This window comes from Mustela erminea, chromosome 3 (genome assembly GCF_009829155.1).
Source record: "Mustela erminea isolate mMusErm1 chromosome 3, mMusErm1.Pri, whole genome shotgun sequence".
Classification (NCBI taxonomy): Eukaryota; Metazoa; Chordata; class Mammalia; order Carnivora; family Mustelidae; genus Mustela; species Mustela erminea.
This window is the reverse complement of record NC_045616.1, coordinates 146,860,044-146,883,355: the sequence shown is the minus strand read 5'-3', so window position 1 is coordinate 146,883,355 and position 23,312 is coordinate 146,860,044. Positions and strand designations below refer to the sequence as shown.

The window sequence follows — 23,312 nt, the reverse complement described above, 5'->3', positions numbered from 1 at the left end:
ACTCAGAAATGAAAATCTCCCACTTAACAAATCTCTGAGGTAGAAGAGGCTGCCACAAAAAATCGTTCTAAACCACGCCTCTGGGCTGTAGCCCAGTCAAAAGAAAATAAAGAGCTTTCCTTTGTTTAACAGGCAACTGAAAGTGGTCCTTTCACGCTTCCCATAACTCTTGGCATTGACCATACCAGTGGCCATTTAACCAGGATTCCTTTTAAACTTGTGAATGTTAGCTGAATATCTCAAGAGGGCTGATTCCCTTCACTTTGAAGCCCATTTTGACCCCAAATGCATTAACCTGGGCTGTCGACATTTCTTCCTGTGCTGTCACTGAAGATATACTCCACATAAAATAAAGAATATTGACCTTGAGAGAGGGAAAAAAGGAGGGGGGGGACATTTAGCAACCCAGACCAGAATCTAGGCTCTGTCAAAGTGATTTCTTATTCCATTTTATGGAAGCTGTGCCATACTTTATCACTTCTGAGTTCGTTTCTTACAGCAGAGGCAACCCACTTGAATTGGTAAGTTGCTTAGTTAGAGTATACACGTGCTGTCCATGCTGTCACTGTGATTTAAAGTGAGAGAGGTATTCTGCGGGTAAAATACAACTGAAACGAGGGCAGGAAGTGGAACCAAGAAACATTAAATCACATGTAATTAACGGGTTTGCTTCTTGCTGGTCATTCCCCCCCCTTTTTTTTAATGGGTGGCTTGCAGATGCCCTAACAGTGGAAAGGGCAGGATGCTTAGTGTGGAAGGTGCCAACATTCTATCACCTTAAATCCTTCACTCAAGTGGCCATCAGGAGTAGAAAGCAGAAAAATAGGTCTGATCACTGCAGGTAAACCTGACAAACTGTCACCTGCCTACACTATTACCGGGCTGCATAAGCTCACAAAACTTCTATAAATGTCTGCTGCCTATTAGCATTTTAAAGGGCTTTGTGGCCATCATGCTCCCATTTTGGAGCTACGGATGTTTCATTATCCTCAATTAAACCTCTCTCAGAAGCAAGATTGGCAAGCATTTATTTATATATTTTCCTTAGAGGCAACATGGGAAGCATGGATTTTGTAAAGTAGGCAGGGTGCTGTTCCGTGTGGTATCGAGAGGCAATGCTGGTTTGGAATAATTCTCCTAAAGTGAAGCTATCCCCATTAAAACATAAACCATAATTGTGGAAAGCAATTTGCTCAGTAGCAGAGAACTAACAGGATTTCTTATTGTGATTCAATAACAAGGGAGCATGAAGATGCAATGCTGAAAAAGCTCCCCAAACTCTTTTAATTTTGTTGAAATGTACTTTTCTTCTGTGAAACCAATGTGAAAAGTTAAAATCAGTTCTATTACACTCACAAGCAAGACGCATATACATTTCATGTAAATTAACATTTCCTGACTTCAGCAAATGTGAATACACTTTCATTCACACATTCCAAAATGGGAATTAATAGAAACTTGAACCTATGGCACTGTCGACGCACAGCGAAAGCAAATCCACAGCGAGGTCAAAAGTTGATGTACTTAAAGTTCTAATCAGTTTTGTCATCCTTTATCACTGCTTCCCTTTCACTAACAGTCGATTAGAGTTCAGTACAGATTTTAAAGCAACATGAAAGGTTGATAAATATTAATAATAAATATATTTAAAATCAATAGCAATATTAATAGAATCCTTCCTCTATAATATGGTCAAAATCAGTACTAGCATATAAATATATGAGATATTATATATTATAGACTACCGAAGTCAAAATCAATACTACCAATCGGGAATCTATTCTTATTTATACTTATAAGGAGATAGTTCATCTGGGTAATTCTATTTCTTTTATAAGACTTAATGTGTATGAAGCAAATGTTGGAAGCCATCAACGATCCTTAATGAATTTATAAAAACACATTTATTTCTTTAAAATTGGCTGCTAACTCATTTCTTTTCCCCACTCTTAAAGGACAAGGAAAAGACATATCTTTATATATTTTTCTTTTTCCCCCTCCCTGTGTAGCACCCAGTAGTGAGACAAGCCCTGGCTGGCGATCTGCCCTTCCTCCTCACCCCCTGTGCCCCCCCCCCGCCCCAGGAATGCCTCAGAGAGCACATCACTTTCTCTGCTCACCTGCCCCCAGCCCAGTGTGTTAAATCACCAGGCCGGCCCCTGTGTGCTTCGCTAAGGCTCCCTTCCTTCACAGCGGGTGAGCTGACACTTTCCATCACTTAACCTCTTGGCAACAGATGCCTCTCACTTAGGCACAGATGCTGAGTACCCACCCATCTCTAACATTAGCCTTGTGTTCTGACTAATTGGGCCAGCAGAGTCACAATTAAGATTTGAATAATTAGATAACGGGTATGATTACTTTTATAATTAATCCTCATATTGAGTCATCATGATCTGTCCTGGGTGATGACCACTGGTCTATACTTAATTCAAACTGAGAGTTTTAAAAGCAAAGCACTAATAAAAAATATCCATCATTTCTCCCTCAGAATGAATGTATTTTTTAAAAAAAGACACTATGTATAGATACATTTTTATTTTTAATTAGATTTTATAGTGAATTCTTAGATGTTAAGTTCTCATTCCAATTCAGTTCATACTTTTTTTTTTTCCCCTCATAAGGATTCCACTCTGATTGCTGCATTGTTTTGGTGTTGTATGGCCACATTAAAAAAAAAAAAAAATGCAGGGGCGCCTGGGTGGCTCAGTGGGTTAAAGCCCCTGCCTTCGGCTCAGGTCATGATCCCAGGGTCCTGGGATCGAGCCCCACATCGGGCTCTCTGCTCAGCGGGGAGACTGCTTCTTCCTCTCTCTCTGCCTGCCTCTCTGCCTACTTGTGATCTCTGCCTGTCAAATAAATAAATAAAATCTTAAAAAAAATGCAGTTTTAAATTAAAAAAGGGGGGGGCACACCTGGGTAGCTCAGGTCATGATCCCAGGGTCCTGGGATCCAGTTCCATATCGTTACCCTGCTCTGTGGGAAGCCTGCTTCTCCCTCACCCCCTGCTTGTGTTATCTCTCTCTCTCTGACAAATAAAGAGATGAAATCTTTAAAACCATAAAAAGAAAAAATAAAAAGAAAAATAAAAAAGATAGCAGGCTTTTTTCTTTTCTCACCAAGTTTACAATATAATAAAACCACGTACATAAAAACAAATTGAGGATGGCCCCTCTCTTCTCTCTTATTGTCACAGAGCTACCAATGTCACCGTTTCTTATGGTTTGGCAGTGAGTTCCTGCTCCCCTCTCTTTTCACGTTCTGTCCACATCTGTGATTCTCAACGTGTCATATGGTAGAACTCTGGTGCTAGAAGTCATCTAACATCAACAGTCCAAAGCGGCCCTGTCAGATGTCTCCTCTACTGGTCCCTCACAGAAGCCGGCCCATCTTGATCCATCCTTTTCGCAGTGAAGGACACCAACCCCCCCTTCCCACCCCCCACTGCCAGCTCCAAAAATCAGTCTTCATGCCCATTTCTCTCCATCACCACAATGTGGGGGGACTCTTGGTGTTTTTCTGAAGTAACGTAAGAGTTTTTCTCTTCCATTTCTGCACCATTTCCAAGCCTCTATCTCCAAAATTGTCACAGCTTCCTCTCATACAGCTGTGTAGCTCCATGTCTGTTCCTCCCACTCTGGTGTCACGCCATTTCTCTCTCTCTCTCTCAATCTCAGATTTTATTTATTTATTTGAGAGAGAAAGAGAGGACGCAGCAGGGGAACAGAGCAGCAGGCAGAGGGAGAGAGAGGAGCAGGCTTCCTAATGAGCAGGGAGCCTGATAGGAGGCTTGATACCAGGACACGGGACCATGATTTGAGCCGAAGGCAGAGGCTTAATCGACTGGTTAAGGCTTGACGGACTGCTCGATCTTGCCATCTTTTGAGCAAGCCAACACCCCACTTGCTTTTGCACAAATTCTCTCTTCCATCAGCCTGGCGCCATCTTCCGTCCATCTCTGTCTCGTTGACTACACATCCTCAGATCTCTCTGCTCAAACATAAGTCCTTCCAAGAGGGCTTCTTTTGTCTCTCAACCAGCCAGCCTCTTCCTTTCTCTATCTCACGGTGCCACTCACATAGCTTTCAAGAGCACTATCTCCACTTATACCTACATATTTTTTTTTGTGTGTATGTGTGATTATTTTAGCTTTTAGTTACACTGGATCTGGCCCAGTTTCTGACACATAAGAGACACTCCACTATTAAACTGATGAATCATAAGATGGTATAACTCAAAAAGGGCCAAAATACGTGGTCAGTGACTAAAGATGGGAGAGGTCCCCGAAGTCAGAATTTATCACTTGGCCATATGAATCAACAGTCCTTAAAGAACACATTCTTCCGTACATACATTCATGTATTACAAAATTAGTCCTCAGGTGTTAATATATGACACAGTACAAAGCACTGAGGTTTAAACAAACTTAAGACACAGCCTGGGCCTGCTCCGTTCTAACAGGTGACACGAACTTACCAAGAGAAGATTAGGACACAGTAGGGCTCCTATAGTAAAGAGCTTCCCCGGGGGAAATGATGTCATTTCTGAGTTTCCAAGAGAGAGCACGAATTATCCAGAAAAGTTATGGAGGAGTACAAGGCTAAGAAGGAGAAACGCAGAGATATTTCAAGCACTGTGGACAGCGCAGGGGCCAAAAATACCATTAGGAGTCTGAGCAGGTGCACAGACATTCTCAATCATGTGACTGCAAATGATTCACAGGGACTGAAGAGTACTGAGCAGGGAAAGGGAAGGCAAGAGAGAAAGGGGATGGGTGACGCTGGGGATGTGTCCTCATTTTCCATGACTGGAAAGACTGGAGCTCATTTATAGCAACAGAGAGCCAGTGGAGGCTTTCCACGGGAAAGCGGCGAGGTTCAATTTTGTAATTTACATGGATCATAGCTGTCATGGGGAGGCTGGTCATGAAAGAGAAGAGACTAGAGGCCAGGATTTTGACAAGGAAGCTGATCTTCCTTCTACAAGAAGGAAGGCCTGACTTGAAGAGAGAAACAGCAAATACGCAGATGGGGTTCTAACGTTAAGGAATCCAGAGGCACAACTGAGAAGCATGGTGCACGGAGCAAGTGTTGGGGGAAAGTGACCACAGCTGAGATAACAGAAGATACTCAGCTTTCAAAGAGATCTGCTGGGGAATATGGTAGGTTTTACAAACAGATTTCAGCTTATCTGACTCACAAATTGGAGTCTTACAAATAGGTCTCTTGCTGATTTTTGAATACTAAATGTTCTTACCAGTTTGCATGTATGAAGTCTAACATGAACTAAGGTATTATAACTTCCCAAATTTGGGCTTAACGTTTCTAGGAGAAAACACATTCAGAAATCTAACCAAGAGCACGAAGAGATGTAATAGGGTTAACCGGCTGAAACCAAATTCCCCTGTAGTGGTTTTTGAAGCTCTAAATGTTAGATGATGGGAAAACCCCTCTTTCCTTTATGCTTTCAACAGCATATACCGACTCCCTTTTTGCTGCCCACTTCTCAAGCACTGAAGATTACAAGTGGATTCAAGAGAGACCTGTGGGTTAGAATTCCTCTTTGTGGTGGATGTCAACCTACTTCTTCAATGTGTATCACTTAGAATGAGAAGCTCATCTTTCTGCTCTTAGAGATTAGAGTTATATTTTTTTTTCCAGATTGTTGCTTTGTCTGTGCACAAATTTATTTAAGCAGCCAGATTTGTTAGGCAAATTCTCAGGGAGATCCATGCTTGCATGATTGTTCATGTAGTTGTTTCCTAGGAGCAAAGACCCACGAGGATTTCTGAATGGACCAGTGGACTCCACTGCACCATTTCCCTGCAGAAAGATGGACAACCTGGGTTGGCACAGTTCAACTTCCTGGACAAATGACAGCCTGCATAAGGTGTGATTTTTAGGAATTGCTGATACAGATTGAATTTATGCAGGATTATTTTCTTCTATTTTTTCTATTAAGACTAGCTTAGTGGGTAGAAGTAAATAAGTTTTTTTGTTTGTTTGTTTTCATTTGTTTTAAATTGAAATAAGTAGATATTCTCCACACATGTTAGAATCTGGAAATGAAAATGAGGGTTTCAAAATCAATCAGGCCTAGGATGGAGTCTGGAGTTCCATCTCTGACAGTTTGCTGAGCTGAGTCCTGGCCTCAGTGCCAAAAGATCTATCTGAATGTAGTCCAGTTGGGAAAAGAAGGCGGACCTATGGCCAATGACAAGGGGAGGCTTAAGAGAGACGACACAGCCAGGTACCAGGCCTGCGGGCTTGAGAGCTGACACATCGCCTGTCACTTTCTTTTATGTCTTCTTGATCTTACTCCCTATCACTATTTCTTTACTTTATGAAAAAAACTTGTCAATTGGTCTGCAAGTGCTCTATGGCTTAAGGAAAATCCCATGTTCAAGCTGTGGTTAAGAAGACACAACGGGAAGGATCGTGCTCTTTTCCTGTAGCTGTAATTGTATGAGCAATGGAGACCAGAACAGGGAACGGTGTTGCCCAGAGGAGCTTCCGTGTCCTAAGAGACATTAGCAGTGGGGGGTCTTGCCTGGCAGAAGGCAGGAGGTCAGAGGAGGGAAACTCAAGAATCTTGTTACTGGGAACACGAATGAGCACCTTGGGAGTTTTCAAAACCAGCCCCAGGAAGACTTGAGTGGCTCAGGTTCAGCAATCAAGGCGGTGGGTCCCAAGCCATCATAAAGGCAGTAGGGATGAAAATCAGATCCTCTTTTACAATGTCAGGTCTAGACATCTGAGTTGCCATGAGTCTCAACTCAATATAAGTTAATTTTTCATCTGGGAAAACGAGACGATGGTTTTCTTAGCTTGAAATTAGCAGAGACACTGGGGGTCAAGGTGGTAACTAGGGGCCAGGAGTAAAGATCTTGATTAACTCTAAAACCTAGAACACGTGGGGAATGCCAGCAAAAGATGGTGGCCTGGGCCATCCAGTTCATATAATAATTCCATCTACACCAGCACTGTGCTTGCTATAAGTCAGGCACTTTGTTAAGCTCATTTACTCTGGCATCTCAATACAGAACCACCTCTGAAGTCATGAATAATTTATCTGTATGCTAGAGAAAGAAAAGGAAAAAAAAATGCCTAAAATTGCATCGGTAGTAAGTCATGGAGTCGACTGAAATTTCCATCTGTTGAACTGAAAACCCACTGTTTTCATTTCACATCACTACAGCTTTCCACTCTACTTTGCAGTCCTGGCCATGCTTCCTGGTGACCCCATTAAGGCTGGGAAAGGCAAAGGAAAAACAATTCTTGTTTTTTCTTTGACCAATCACTATGCATCAGGTACTATGATGGGTATTTTCCCACACTTTATCTCATTTAATTCTCAAAACAACCAATGATGAAATATTAAAATATATAACTTATGCCTTTTACACACAAAGAAAGAAAAAGCCCTCTGACTCTTACACTATGGCCACCAGATTTGTTCCTTGTGAAGATTTTTCTTCTTCCATAATTCTCTGCAAAATGGGGAATGATCTGCCAGGTTTTTTTTCCCTTTTACTCTTGTTTCTGAATTTAGCTTATCATGAGGGAATCAGAGTCTGGGGGTAAAATGTTCACTCCTTTCTCTGTATGGTGTCTCTCTCTCCTCTCTTTCTCTCTCTCTTGCACACACACTCAATCATATTTTCCCAGCATTGACCTGTTACTAATAACAAAAGAGAAGAAGCCACTCATCACAGGATTTAATTCTAGGTGCCTAGATGGGATTAAATAAGAACATAAGAACAAGTTACCTCTCACTTTGTACATTATATTCCAGAAGTCCTGGGAAAATCCAGAAACAGTGTGTATATATGTATTTAAATGCATATATGTGTGTATATGTGTACATGTGTATATATACATATACTTTTATATGCATAAACTATATATATATATATACACACACACACATATATTTTTTAATTTTTAACTTTTTATTAATACAGAATGTATTATTAGCCCCAGGGGTACAGGTCTGTGAATTGCCAGGTTTACACACTTCACAGCACTCATCATAGCACATACCTTCCCCAATGTCTGTAACCCAACCACCCTCTCCCTATCCCCCTCCCCACCACAACCCTCAGTTTGTTTTATGAGATTAAGATCTCTTACATATATACATATATTTTTAAGGAAAAAATAGAATTCTCTCTATTACTCTCTGTAGTACTGCATTCCCGGTAGCATCTGGTAGGCAAGCTACATCTACAGTCACCTGAACTGACCTCAAGTAGGTGGAGGACGTTACACAGCTTCCAAAATCTCCTTACGTGTTCCCATAAAATGGGTACCTGCAAAGGGAACAACGGGATTTACTCCAACCCACAGACGGAGCTTGGACCTTTCCTAACAGAGCCTCGGTTAGGTTTCTCTGTACCCTTTCCCTTGTTCCTCGGTTCTGTCCTCTTCCTCAGGGTTAAGTACCAGTGAGTTTGTGACATACTGTAGCTCCTTGCTGAGTCTTCTCTTGCTTTATCTCACATGATCGACCTTTCCACTTTCTACTAACACTTGGTGTTCAGAGCACACCAGTCTCATTTTCTCAATGCCAAACAGTTGAAAATGCACCATGACAAGATACGGATTAGTAAGAAACAGCAAGTTGCATTTCTTTTTTCTTTTAATTTATTTATTCATTTGAGAGAGAGAGAGAGGGATAGTGCGTGAGCAGGGGGAGGGGCAGAGAGGGAGAGAGAGACTCTCAAGCAGACTCCCCACCTGGAGCTGGATTTCAGGACCCTGAGATCACGACTTCAGTAAAAATCAAGAGTGAGATGCTTAAACCTCTGATCCACCCAGGTGGCCTGCTAGCTGCATTTCTAACAGTAGGGCCTTTAGAACCCCAAATTAAAGGGTGGAAATAATATTGGGAAGTGCAGATTTTGTCAAATAGCTCCAAGGAGATGCTTATGACGAGATGTAGATTTCAGCAGCATTACTTGTAGTCTGTATAGGCAACTCTTCTGTTTTATTCTAAATTGGCTTTTATTGCTTTTTATGGAATCATGTATCAGGAAAGAGCCCTTGTTGCAGAGTCTCATTTAAGATTATGATGTTGTTATCACTTTTTGCTAAAATACATCTGTACAGTAAAATGTCTGGGGCAATTATTTCATTTCTGCTTCAAGCTCTCCCAAGATGATCTCCTCATACACAAAATCATTGCCTTTAAAATTTATAAACTGTCAAAAATATGAATTTTCTGATTTATAAATCTGTATGCTTCCTGCAGACAGTTCTTGCACACTTCTCTCTTTTCTTATGTAGCTCTGTACTATCAGTCTGAAGACTATAGAAGACTTTTCATGGCACTCTTCACTTGCAAATTGGTGGAATAAAATTCATTATGATTAAAAGAATCCAATAAAATACGTATTACTTCTGTCACAATAAAAATCAGCCTCCTGGGGCACCTGGGTGGCTCAATGGGTTAAGCCTCTGTCTTCAGCTCAGGTCATGATCTCAGGGTCCTGGGATCGAGTCCCGCATCGGGCTCTCTGCTCAGCGGGGAGCCTTTTCTTCCTCTCTCTGCCTTCCTCTCTGCCTACTTGTGATCTTTGTCTGTCAAATAAATAAATAAATAAGTAAAATCTTAAAAAAAAAAGTTTCCATCATATTTGAAAAAAAATACAAGATTTTTATTTATAATTACAACAAAATTCTAAGCTCACCATGCAGCATAATTTCTTTATTTTTTTAAACACACTATGTAAGTGTTTACCTATCTTCCTTCCTACCTAACCATGTAATAACCATCCCCAGGAAAGTGCCCGTTTCTAGCACCTTAAAAGCATCCTTTTTTTTTTTTTTTAACCCCTTCTCTGTTAACCAACCCCCAAGGAGAAGCACTCATTATGTTGCCTAAGTGAATAATGCTACAACATTATGATTCTTTTCCTTGTACTTTCATTCTATATAATTATTCTTTTAAATGTTTTAATTTATTCATTTGAGAGAAAAAGAGAGAGAACAAATGCAGAGGAGGACAGAGAGAGAGGGAGAAGCAGAATTCCCACTGAGTAGGGAGCCTGATGTGGCATATCCCAGGATCCCAAGATCATGACTTGAGAGGAAGGCAGATGCTTAGCGGCCCTTGTTGTATATAATTATGAACAGGGTGGAGATTGGCTTCAAATGCATCTTGCACACCAAATGCACACCTTTTATGAACATGATATGTAGATTGGTAGTTACGTTATCTGACAATGTACCTATTGGAAAACACTACAAACAGGCACTAGTGACATTCTTCAATATTTTTATTTTTATATAGGAACCATAACTAACACCAAAGGAGCATAGTGCCTAACACACTGTTTCTACTTTTTAAATTATGTCTGGCAACCCGAACGCTGAGCGTTTTCCATTTGCATGTGTTGTTATGCTTCTTGTCAGACTTAGTTTTGTAGCTGCAGGACCTATGGAAATCCTACTTTTTATTACTACCTCACTATAAGAATTCTGCTATATCCAACAAGGAGTTTATACACAAGTCTCGAGGCTGATATTTTTCAACCATATTTTTCCTTTCATTGATGATGGCTCCATGAGAACAAAAATGTTTTTACTCCTGGAACTTCCTCTTGGAATGCAAAGTCTATTCAACATTTCAGTGAGTACAACACAACCAGGGTCACCCTCTTTACCAACCATCAACATTTTGAAATGTTTACCAACCCTGGAGAATGTTTAATTTTCTTGGAGGGCAAGGAGAGAGGGAAAATAGGGCGAGATTTTGTTGTTGTTGTTGTTGTTGTTATTCAGTATGGGTCAGAGGAAAGAGAATGAATGGTCCTTTAGTAACCTCAGGCTGCAATGTGTCCAAAGGGGACACTAGAGAGGTGTGTGAACCCAGGCACTAACTATATAAAAGGCAATGAAGGAGTAAGGATTGGGTACCATTGATAAATTTAGGAGGTTTTTGTATAGAAGAAGAATTTTATCTTGCTTATTGATTTGCTAATTAATTTATAATCCCACTTTTTAGAACCAACTGAATAGAGTCAAAGAATCAATATTTGATTTATATGGTTCTGAGGAATATGGTATCTATGAATAGAGAACTTGGCCTAAAATAGGGGAAATTGTCCCAGTCAGGTTCCTCCACAGAAGAATGAATGCCTTTGAGAGCCAAAACATTTTAACTTTACTGTTGTTTTGAAACCGTTCACCAAACTTCTTGAGCAAAATAGTGCTACCAAAGACACACAAGTAAAAGACAATAAAGGGACTCTAGGTCTACAGGTGTCTGGCTACTTCATCATGAGAGGCAGATAACCCAAGAGTCTGTAAAAACTGGACTAAGAAAGGTCTAGAAGGAAGTAGTGGGTAATAGAGGCCGCTAGCTTCATAAGTTGGTACATTGATCAAGACCAAGAGTAACATAAATCATCATTACATGACAGGCTTTACTTCTTTGAAAGAATCAGTCTAACACTTTCATTACTTTGCCTGAGAGTTTTTGTGTTAACTTTGCATTCACTGCTGCTTAACTGTGCTGGGCTCCTTTCCCCATGTCTGTGATCAGAGCATAAATGGTTTGGGGTTTTTTGTTAGTTTGTTTGGGGGAGGGGATTTTTTTTCCTAAAATGTGTTAAAAATAAATTGGCTTAGCGTCTGGTAAGGAAAAAAAAAAATCCCAATGTTTAATTATACTTCAGAGTAAATTATAGAATTGTAGGATATTAAACTGGTTTACTCTCCTTTTTTTTTTTTTCCCTGACAAGAAATATTTCTGTATTATCTTAATATTATATTCCTCTTTAGACACTAGTCACAACATTTATCTTGGTATTATGTTTTTCTCTGCCTTTCAGATGTTTGCCTTTGGGGGCACTGATAAAAAACATTATATTTGGTGGATCTGCATTAAAAATCACTTCTTTTCCTGACAAGCTATTTAAAATGTCATTTGTGCCTTGTTGAAGGCTTTTAGAAAAATCCAGAGACCTAGACCCAGATGACCTAAACTGCTTCTGTGAGGGCTGTGATTTCTTTTTGAGGATTATGGTTCCAAGGAAGATTGCCTCTAAGTATCTGCGAAAGAAATATTTTCCAGAATTAATGCCGTTGTTTACTCTATATTGATTTTTAGAGCATTTCACCTCACCTCATCTACAGGACAAGTAGTAAAATACAGTTTAATTATGGTAATATTAAATATAACAGTGTAATTATTCCTTAAACATGAGACACCAAAGAATATCTATTCAGGATGCACTTTTTGACTACAAGTCTTCAGAAGAGGCCATTCTTATTGTTTGTTCTGCCGATTATTTTCCTCTAAAGATCAAAAGCCCCAAGAATAAGAGTTAGTGTAATTTCCCTGCACTAAATATCACCTAGTTATGAAATTTATGAAATAAGCTGTAAGAGTGATAGTTTTAAAGAGAATGGACTTTTGAGTTAAAATATGCATGTTCATTGATCACAGACGGATGAGAAATGTCACCCAATTATTACACAGAAAGGTGCTGATTGAAAATAGGTGACCTTTACCAAACGTGTGTGAACAATTTTTACTGTTCATTAAAGGATAAGATATCTACACAGTCCATAAGGTGGATAAAATGGATGAAATGCATTAAACAAATTTTCAGTGGTTCCAGGCATGACAAATTTTTAAATTAACTTAATTGTCACCATATTTTTGTGTTTTGTTTTTTTTTTTGACATTTCTAAAGGTGACATAGAGGAATACAATTCTATTCAGAATGGCAGGAATTTAACTGCCCAAGTGGAAGGGAGAAACTTATGAAGAAATGATGGTTTTTGAATTCAGAGAATTACATTACCTGTCCTTTTTTCACAATTCAAGAAATGATAGTTTTTGGATTCAGAGAATTACATTACCTGTCCTTTTTTACAATTGATTTGTGTAAATTAGTGCCGGTTACTGGGAATACAGTAGTGAGCGACAGGGGCCTAGAGCCTACCATCAGAGTTTGGAATTTTGCATTACTAAATGATGTAATGAGTTTCTGTGATTGGAAATGGCATAGGCTGTGTTATGGAAATCGGTAGGAGGGGCATTTTCACTAAACTGGTAGGGGCCAAAAACTATTAGGATGAAATGACGTCGTCTGTTCTAAGGGCCAAGAGATTAAGCCAGGCAAAAAGTCAACCTAATATGCCAGGCAGAAAAAAATGAAATCTCAGCAATAAAGAAACCAAAGATGGCTGAAAAATAAACCGGTAGAGGTTAGGCAAGTCTTGAAAGGATGTGATATCTTAGACCTTGCCTATAAATGAATGCCCATGAAGGTTTGACCTGCATTATAAGGGAAGCTTTTACCACAGGGATAATAAGATCAAGCTTGTATGTACAGAGGTCAATATTCTGGCAGTAAGGGGCATTACTTTATAACATAAACAAGTCACCGATGAAGGAGGTGGGGACTGTGGAGAGACAAAGGTGAAGACCCATGTAAGAGAGATCTGGATGGTAGAATGAAAGAACTAGATTGGCTCTTGCAGGTGTGAGACGTGGAAAGGCGAAAATGAGAGCTGGGGACCTAATGTGACACACTGGATAGGTTACAGTGTCATTCACTGAGACGGCGCAGAGAGAGCAGAAAGGTTTGGAGGTCAAGAGGAGATGTTTTGATCCTTCCTTCTCTGCCCTCCTCCATTCCTTCCTGCTTCCTTTCCTTCTTATAAATATGTTATTGGTACTAACTGCATCATAGTCCATAATCTAGGTTCTGAGTCTTCAGCAGCGAACAAAGCAAGGTTTTTATCTTTACAGAGCTTAGAGTCCCATTGAAGAACCCATTATCGGCAATAAGTGTTAAAGGTCTGATGAGCAGTAAAGAGAAACAAAGGGAGGATGTGCTGTTTTGTGAGGAATGGTTCAGACAAAGTGTCTGGGATTAAAGACACCTCCTGTTAAATTTCAGCCACCATTCACAACGACAAAGTACCGCACAGAAGAGGCAGAGTTTCGGCCAGAGTAACCCCCATCCTCCTACTTCTAAAGTGAAAGGGTCAAAATGTTATCCTCCTAAGAATGTGAGTGACATTGTGTTTGAATAGTTCATTTTGAGTTTGATTATCCAGGGGCAGAGGCAAGAAGATGGCCTTTTCTTTTAGATTACAATCTGGAGGAAAGAGAATGTGAAGATTTCTCCGTGTCCATACAAGCAGCTATGGCCATCCATTGTCTGCCATTTTTCCTAAATTCTGAAACGGAAATGTGTTCACCTAATCATGTCATAGAGTCCTTGAAAGTTACATATGGATACACAGTTGTCCAAATTCATCCTCATTCAACCACTTATTGGTTTTAACATCTGCACTTTCGTCTATCCTTGGTGCAGCTTTTTAAGAGTGTCTCTCTCTGGGGTGCCTGGGTGGCTCAGTGGGTTAATCCTCTGCCTTCGGCTCAGGTCATGATCCCAGAGTCCTGGGATCGAGCCCCGAATCGGGCTCCCTGCTCGGCAGGGGGCCTGCTTCCTCCTCTCTCTCTGCCTCCTCTCTGCCTGTGTCTCTGCCTACCTGTGCTCTCTGTCTGTCAAATAAATAATAAAAAAAAAAGAGTGTCTCTCTCCCTTGAGTCCCATCAAAAAAGAATTTTCTCTGGTGTATTTTTGTTTTGTTTTTAATTATATACACAAACACACGTACACATACACATGTGCATATGTATATACACACATATGTGTGTAAATATAGATGTATATATATATAGTTATATATATATAAAATGAAAATATATGTAATGAAATTATATATATTGAAATATATATAATAAATATATATAATGGAATATATTTATTTTTCCAACTTGAAGTAGTGAAGAACAAAATGCAAGATTCAGAATAGAGCACCAATATATCTATCTCTCTCTTTCTCTCATGCTTTAATAGGAGCCCACTGTTTCTGGAAGGTTTAAACTCGTCGCACAAAGCAAATATGAAGTTGCCTCTTCTTACACATATGACATTACATTGTCATGTTATAAGAAACTAATGTGCTCCTGGAAGGTGGTTGGGATTCTCTCATCATATCTCTGCGTTTTGGCACATGGCATAACTTCTGTTAGGAGCTTACTACCCTGCCTCTTCTTCTATCTGTTGAAATGCAAGGTATCCTTCAATTTATAGCTCAGGTAACTTCTCAGAAATTTCTTATGGTCCCTTAGAGTTAAGTCAGCAGCTACTCTGTGATTAATAACACCTTGTACATATAGTCTATGACTGGACACGAGAGAATATTGTAACTGACTTTTCTGTTGTCTGACGCTCCACCCCTCCCCCCACCAGTAGGCAGAATACATTATGAACTCATCATGCTCATCAATATATGTCCCTGGAATCTAACAGAATGATACTTAAGAGGGACACGATAATAAGTGAGTAAAGTAAATGGATTAAATGTAAGCCTTCTGAGAAATGTGCTTGAATCTTACCTTTCTAAGCAAAAGCACAACTATGGTTATTTAGGTACTTGCCTCAATGCTAACACATGGACTACGTAATTTATTGATTCATTTGGAACATCCATACATTCTCTGTTCAACGGATATTTTCTGAGAATCTGCTCTATACTGGGCACCATTCTAGGCACTGGACTGTAGCTATGAATAAAAGAAACAAAACCTGCCTTTGCAGACATTACTTTCTAATGTTTAATGTGAGAGGGGAAACAAAGAATAATCAAATAAGTTAACAAGTGTAACTTGTTAAACATTACACATGTAACTTGTTAAACATTAAACTTGTTAAACAATGTTAAACATTCTAGAAGAAAAAATTAAAGAGGATTAATAGGGACTTTAATGGACAGGTTTGTAATTTAAAAATGTAACACCAATTATCCAAAATTTGTGTCTATATTAATGAAATATGATATTTCCTCTGGTGTTTTGTAGATTTGATCAAAATCTACAATAAAAAGATAATATGACAGTTGGAAATAGAAAATAAATAAATAGAGGAAAGAGATGAAATCAATATCCTTGCTGTGTTTGTTTAGGGAGAGAAAAAAGTGGGACTGACAAATAATGATGCCCAGGACTGCATTCCCAAGATGAAGAGAAATGAAACTCCGTCCAAGAAGTCAGAATTTTCTGATAAGTTTGGTACTTTGGTATGGAGTTATCCTAGATGGTGCTAAAACCATAAATTTTTACACATTGGCCAGTAGAGTTGGAAAGCACCAATTACCACCCAACAATTACCTTTACTGAAAATAATTAAATACCAGCAGCGAGTACCTAAATATGTTGCTTTCTAAAAGCACCAAATTATTCTATTTCCAGAGTGCGTCGGTAGGAATTCACAATAGATTAGAAAAATATTTCTCAATTTTGACCTGGCTCAGAACTTCCCATCACCCTTCCACAAAGGAAATTGTTTCTTGAGATGTTTCGTCAACCTTTGACTCAGGTAAGCTGGGCTATAAGTCACATCTTACATTAGGTCCTTGAAAATTTACCCACCCGGGCAACCATAGGGCAGAGTGGGGCCAGAATGAGAACAGCATTTCTCACTGATCAGCAGCTCTGGTATCTCTGGGAGGTTATGAGAAATACACAATCTCAGGTACCACTCCAGGAACATTTGACCAGGAGCCCCAGATAATTTGCATGCCCATTCAAGTTTGGAGTTACTCATCTACAGCAGTAACCCTCAACTTTGTCGGAATATCAGAATTACCTGGGAAATTGTTTAAAATCCAGTAATTAGGACACATTCCTATATATTCTAATTTTATCAGACTAACCTTCATATGTCAAAACTGTGGGCTGGGCTCTTTCTCAGACATACTAAATCAAATACTTCAGATATGAGACCCAGGAAGCTGCTATTTTAAGGCACATAGTCATTGATTCCTATATATGCCAAAACACAAGAATGTATGACTTGGAGGATGGAAAACAATGAATTCATTTGGAAAACTACAGTTTCACTATGCTTATTACTTGAATCAATTGATGCAAAATATAGAATATTTTTGCATATATATATGCAAAATTTAACATTTATAATTAGAAGATTGAAATCCCATAGTAAAATATGGGTGAGTTCTTGAAGAAGAGAAAATAAGCTTGAAACTATCTGGAAATAGACATTTAGATAATTATCTTCAAAACATTTAAAAAGTATTCCACCAAATATTTATTATGCTTATAATAAAAAAAATCATGCAACATAGAATTAGTTTCTCTTTTAAACAAGGAGTCAGTTAACTTCTGCAAGAGATAAAGAGCAAAAATTTTCAACTTTGCAGTCTCTACAATATCTTTATGCTCTACTATTCAGCTGGTTTTGTGCATGCAAACAACCATTGACAAAAATAGGTTTTCTATAAACTGTCTACTGAATTATTTTCTTTCAAGAAACATCCACTCATCTGTCTAAATCCAATAGAAAAAAATTACATGTTCCTAAAATTTAAATACTGTTATGAACACAGTGTCAAGAAGTGGTTCCAGAAGCTTCTGGTAAGGTCCAGGTGTGCATTGTTGCTAAAGAGAGATAATATCCCTAATTTTCCCCACTCGACAGATTAAGTGAGGGACTCATCATAAGGTTTCTTATTTATAATAATTATCATTTCCTGATCACCTGAGCCACTATATTATCTCAATTGTTTCCTTTACTTCACACAACAGTGCTATGAGATTACAGTACTATCCTTAGATGATCCATTTTAAAAATCACAAAAAAAACAAAGTTTAGACACCTTCACTGATTTTCCCAAGGTCACAGAACTAGGAAGTAAGTAGCCTCAGTGGTCATGTGAACCCAGGTAGTTGAATCCAGACCTTATATTTATAACCACAACACATTCCTGCCCTTATCCATTTTCTAATGAAAGAGACCATGAATACCTCTGACGTTGGGCCAGGTATAATCTTTGATTTCTAAGAAACAGAGATTTTCTCAGCTTAAGTTAGTAAATGGAACTGCAACCAGTGAGAAAAAAGTGGAAAACAGGAAAAAGTCTGACCACTGCATAGTGTGTCTGAAATATCACCCAGGATAACCAAGACTCGTTGCCCCTCTGTAAGGAAGTACTCTTTCTTGTGCTTAGCCATCATGAGTCAGCAAATGTGTCTCTTCTAACTGACCTAAGGCAATTACCTCTTCTTTCCTTGCTACCAATCTTATGACTTCAGCTTCTTCATGGTTTTTGCAGACTACCACCTCGATGTTTTCCAACATCTGCTTTTTCCTCACCAACTCCTGTTATCAACTTGTATTTCATAGTGAAGGTCACCAGATCAGGTATAGAGAGCTTCCTATATTGGCAAAGTTCTTATGTAATCCACATGGTAGCCATTGGTCATTGTGGAGATGATTGTCTTATATCTCCCGTCCAATTTACTGTGCACGGGGGGCCTAGACACACAGTCTTGCTTTCTGGATGAAGAGATCTATGCATTGTGGACATAACAAACTCTTTTGCAATACTATTTTTTACAGATCATGTCCTTTCCTTTGGCATAGTAATAGAGGGGATTATCTATAGATACTTCATTTTTCTGTTATTCTTACATCCAACTAGGATAAGCCAATCACTTGCCAAAAAAAATGAGAGAATGGAAAGTAAGTTGCCTGGAAGTTGGATTATATATATATATATATATATATATATATATATATATATACACACACACACACACACACATACATACATATATATGTGTATATAATGTTTTTAATCATTATTGAATCCATTATTCACAATATCTGTTATCTTTTTAAATGTTCGAGAACATTCTGGAGCTTAATAAATGATATATTGTAACTATGCTACCTAAATTCCAGTTACCATCTCAGTATGTCTTTGGATATCACAGCTAATCATAACAGATTTTCCAGGTCAATCCTAATTTTGCAAAATCACTTCTTTTTTGTCAAAGACTGGACACAATTTTGGTTTGGATAATCTTGTCACAAAGCAAAATTAACTATAGGAAATCTCTGCGTACACATGGGAAGATTTATATAAAATCAGTAGAACAGACTTCTGTACATTTAAATATTATTTTTTTAAAAGATTTTATTTATTTATTTGGCAGACAAAGATCACAAGTAGGTAGAGAGGCGGGGGGGGGGGGGGAAGCAAGAAGCTGAGCAGAGAGCCTGATATGGGGCTCGATCCTAGGACCCTGAGATCACGACCTGAGTCAAAGGCAGAGGCTTAACCCACTGGGCCAGCCAGGCTCCCATAAATATTAATTTTTTAGTCCACTTTCTGACATTCAATTCCAACTGTTCATCTTTTTATCTTTTCTAATATTATGAATGTCTTTTGCCATGAACATGAATTCTCCTTAACTTCCTTTTAATCTTATTTCAAATAAGTGACATTGAATTTATATCACACTTTAAAATTTGATTTTATTCTGAGTATGTCTACTCCTCCTGATACTAAATTTCAGTGCTGATTATTCATAGAGCAGAGAACTTTATCTGTCCATGGTAATCAGAATCAGCTTGATGCAGGGATTTGTGCACTGACCTCTTTAGGAAACAAAAAGAACAAAGTATATGCTTGCTTCAAAGAGTGGCAGCTATGGGATTTATAAAGTCATTTATTTTAAGTAAACTAAGAGTTAAACTATTTTGAAGGTGATATAATTAAGCTGTATAATCCTAAAAAAATCATCTTAAAATATTCACGAGTGTCACATCAAACACTGGAAAGTATCACCACATACTACGTGATAAAAAAGTTAGAGCACAAATATTAGGAGATTTAAATACAGCCTGATCTAAGTATAAATCTTAAGTCCATTAACTATAGTCTCCCCTTGCCTCAGTTACCTATCTTTTCCCAGCCCCCATATTTTCTTTGGAGAATTGAAGTAAATAACCTCTATGTAATCATTTTGACTTAATGATTAGAAAACCATACATACAAAGTTTGTATCCCAGCTGTTTGGTATTTAGAAAACCTGTAAGATACTGCCTCTCCCCATTGTCTTTTATTGAAACTACCACATACTAAAAAGCAGGTTATAAATCATAAGGAAAGTTTTAACAGACTTTTTGGTTTAAATTTTGAAACTGTCTGCTCTAAATGAACTTATCCTATAAGATGCTTTCTGATCTCACAGTAGGAATAAATTACTGTCAAATCAATGAAGAATGAGGTTCAATATAGAATCTAAAGGTAAAGTGGCACCTGGGGATAATATAATAAGCAAAGGAAAACAAAAAGGGAAATCTGATTGAGGAGTCAGGTGCTATAGTTCCTAATTCTCAAGGTGCTACAGCTCCTAATTCTCAACTGTACCCAAGATTTTCTCCATTTTTCTTTTCAGCCTGCATGATGCCAATCAAGACAACATCTACAATGGTAAAACCCCTTTAACAACTTAGGTCTAACTTCTTGAAAGAGAACTACAATTGCCTTCATTTTTTAGACTTAAATATTTCATTATACACTACCACATCTTTCAATGGTCATATACGTCAATTAAGTACATCCAAAAAAAGTTCACTGGGTAAGATACCACCACCACTTTGGAACTTGGTGCAAGTATAGTCTATAATACAAAGCTAGTTTAAGCCATGTACAAGTTTGGTAATAGCAAATGTGGCTTTTTGTGATTAATGTTGCCTCTTTCTGTTTATCAGAGTTGCTAAACAAGTAAATAAATAAATGAAAGGAAGAAGCAGCCCCAAACCCAGTAACAATGAACTGTAGTCAACACACTTTTCTCAGGTGTCAAATCAGTTGAGAAACCAACTCCCTGGAGATAAAGAGATAGAAGTCTCAGGGCAACAGAGGTAGCTAAATGTCCTCAGGCTTTGGCTAAAAACATACAGACACCCAGCAAATACATGTCAGCACCTATGGGTATCCCCAAAATATTTTATTCCTGTGAGAGAAGCAACAACATCAACATCAGCCTGAAAAGTTCTCTAGAGAATTTCAGAAGGATAGCCAATTAAGATAAAGGGTATTTTGACATCTTTATAAAATGTTACATCTCAGGATACCACTAGGAGGAAGGTGGAATCACCATTTCATGAAATATGAGTGCTCATTCTATAAAGCACATTTAGGATACTATTATAAGTCTTTACACGGAAACAGCTAGATATTTATTAGATATTTAGATTAAGTCTTGGCATAAGAGATTATTTATTGAAATTCAGTTTGGGTATTATAATGATTTGTACTTATACTTTAAATAATGTTTTATTATTTGAAAATCATTTTGAAGTACTACATTATAACAAGGTAAGTGGTTGCTATTATTCACTCGCATGCTTAGGGTGCTAATCAACCCATCATATATAATTATAGTGATAACATTATTTTATTATTCTTGGTTACATAGAGATTTACCATAATATAGGATAATACCATTAGTGTATATGTGCAAAGTTAAGTAGAAAAGAAAAAGTTCAAATAATTAAACTTAACTTTGAAAAAAAAATTCTTCCATTCTCTCTAGATGTTCTTAACAAACTTATGAGAAAAAACAGTTGTAGAAGAAATAATGGGGACTAGTTTATCCTAATTATCTAGATAATTGCCCTAAACTATGTACAATCAAGCTTAACCTCAATTCACTTGAGTTTGATAACAAGCGCAACCTCTAACATAAAAGCCAGGGTTTCAATAAACACCTGAACATAATCTCTTACTGAAGAATTCTTTCAAAAGCAAGCATTTTAGGAAGAAGTCAATTTTATTTACTTTCCTTTTTATTAATCTATTTCATAAAAGAAATCTGTCTCTTGTAGAAGAGCTATAAATCATATCAGTAATATATTAATTATTTTGGGTTTTTTTTAAACAGCTATATCAGAAACTTTACCATTTATACTTTCATTCCTAAATGGACACTATTAAAACATTCAGGGGATTAGCCCTAAATCCTTTAACCCAGAGAGAGCCCAGGAACATTGGTAAAGTAGAAAGCTGCACAAAATCTCAGCTCTCATTTGCAAATTTTCTTTCCATCTAATTTAACTTTGAAGCTTTTCCACTCGGAGATTTAACCATATGACATCAACAAAACACTTCAATCAAAATCAAGTTACCTTAGGGCGGCACAGTTCTCTAGATTACTAAAAAGGTAAAATGAGAAATTAATGCTCTTTTCATTATTTCCCTTTATTTTCTCTTGATGCAAGGCAGCATGCCTGGATTCCAAAAGAAATTGCCCTGAAACATCACTATCCCCCAATGCCGGTTTTCATTCTAGGACACTTGCTTATAAACTAAGCCTTCTCCTGACATAAACAGTGAGTTGCTGCAGTGCAGAATGTCAGTTTAGTCGGTTAGAACTTTCCATGCAGAAATTCAGCGCGGTGCAGCTCAGATCTAGCAGCACTTACCTTAATTGAAATATTCTCTGTGAATGAGGTGAGACATCAGTCAAATCAACCGTGAATGGGGTGGGGAGATCCAAGTTTTCAATCAACACTCTCCAAGTAGCTGCCTGCGGTGCGTCTTTTCCCTGTTTATGCTGAGCCTCTCACTGTCTACGAGGACAAAAAGATAAGCTGAAATCCTTAGAGGTTCCAGTGAGTAAATGAGGACTAAGCGATGTTTCCTAACGGGAGATCCTCCGCCAGCACGCTGCGTTTGGTGGCTCCCTAACTGCTGTGATAGGCTCCTGGCAGGTCCCCGGAGCCGGGCGATAATCATTGACCTGATTAGCGGGGAAACACTCCCTGTGCGCACGCAACACGCGCGGAGGGTCGGCGGGTCTCCTGGGCACTGGAAAAGGCTCCGAGGCCACTTGGGAATCCTGTCTTTTCCAGCCTGATGGATGAACTGCAACTATGACTATAATTTGCAAGGAGATTAGCCACCCTGTTAAGCCATCGGAGGACTTAAACAAATGGGCTTTCTCCTGCGGCGTTGCAAGGTGCATTCCTGTTAGAGATCAGGTACAGTGAAACAATTAAGAGCCTGATAGAGCTGATTTGCAAGGAAAGCCTAAAGCTGAATGTTTAAAGCGATGTGATAAAAGAGATAGCTGCATAGGTCTTTGCTCCAAGCCTGGTGCGTACTTCAACCTATGTCTACGTAAAATGAATTTAGAGGTTTATCACAGCCCTCCAGAGTGCAACTCTCTGATGTATTAAAATTATTCATACTAAATAAGCTTGTTTGGCAGTTTCTTACAGATGTCAACACTCAAACCAAGGCATGGAGAATAGAGCATTGCTTGTGTCGTTTTTCAGATAGCATTTTAAGTTAGCAACAGACTTAACAGAGACGTTTGCATTATACTATTAACCTGAGTAGCAAGAGACTATATTACATTGAACTGAATCATCTTTTCTATTATCAGTTGAAATAGTGATTTCT

The 23,312-nt window shown here is 38.4% G+C and overlaps 1 protein-coding gene across 3 annotated transcripts in view; it reads right to left on the bottom strand.

Annotated features, from left to right (window-relative positions):
- CDH12 (cadherin 12) overlaps positions 1–23,312 on the bottom strand; it is a 996,732-nt gene that overhangs the window by 356,410 nt on the left and 617,010 nt on the right. The window contains exon 3 of one of the 3 annotated variants that reach the window (XM_032337714.1): positions 22,331–22,477. The exons of 1 other annotated variant lie outside the window; for it this stretch is intronic. The gene's annotated coding sequence lies outside the window, so the exon portion shown is untranslated. Of the gene's footprint in view, positions 1–22,330; positions 22,808–23,312 lie in introns of those variants that run through there. One more of the 3 variants, XM_032337715.1, reaches the window with a different exon arrangement.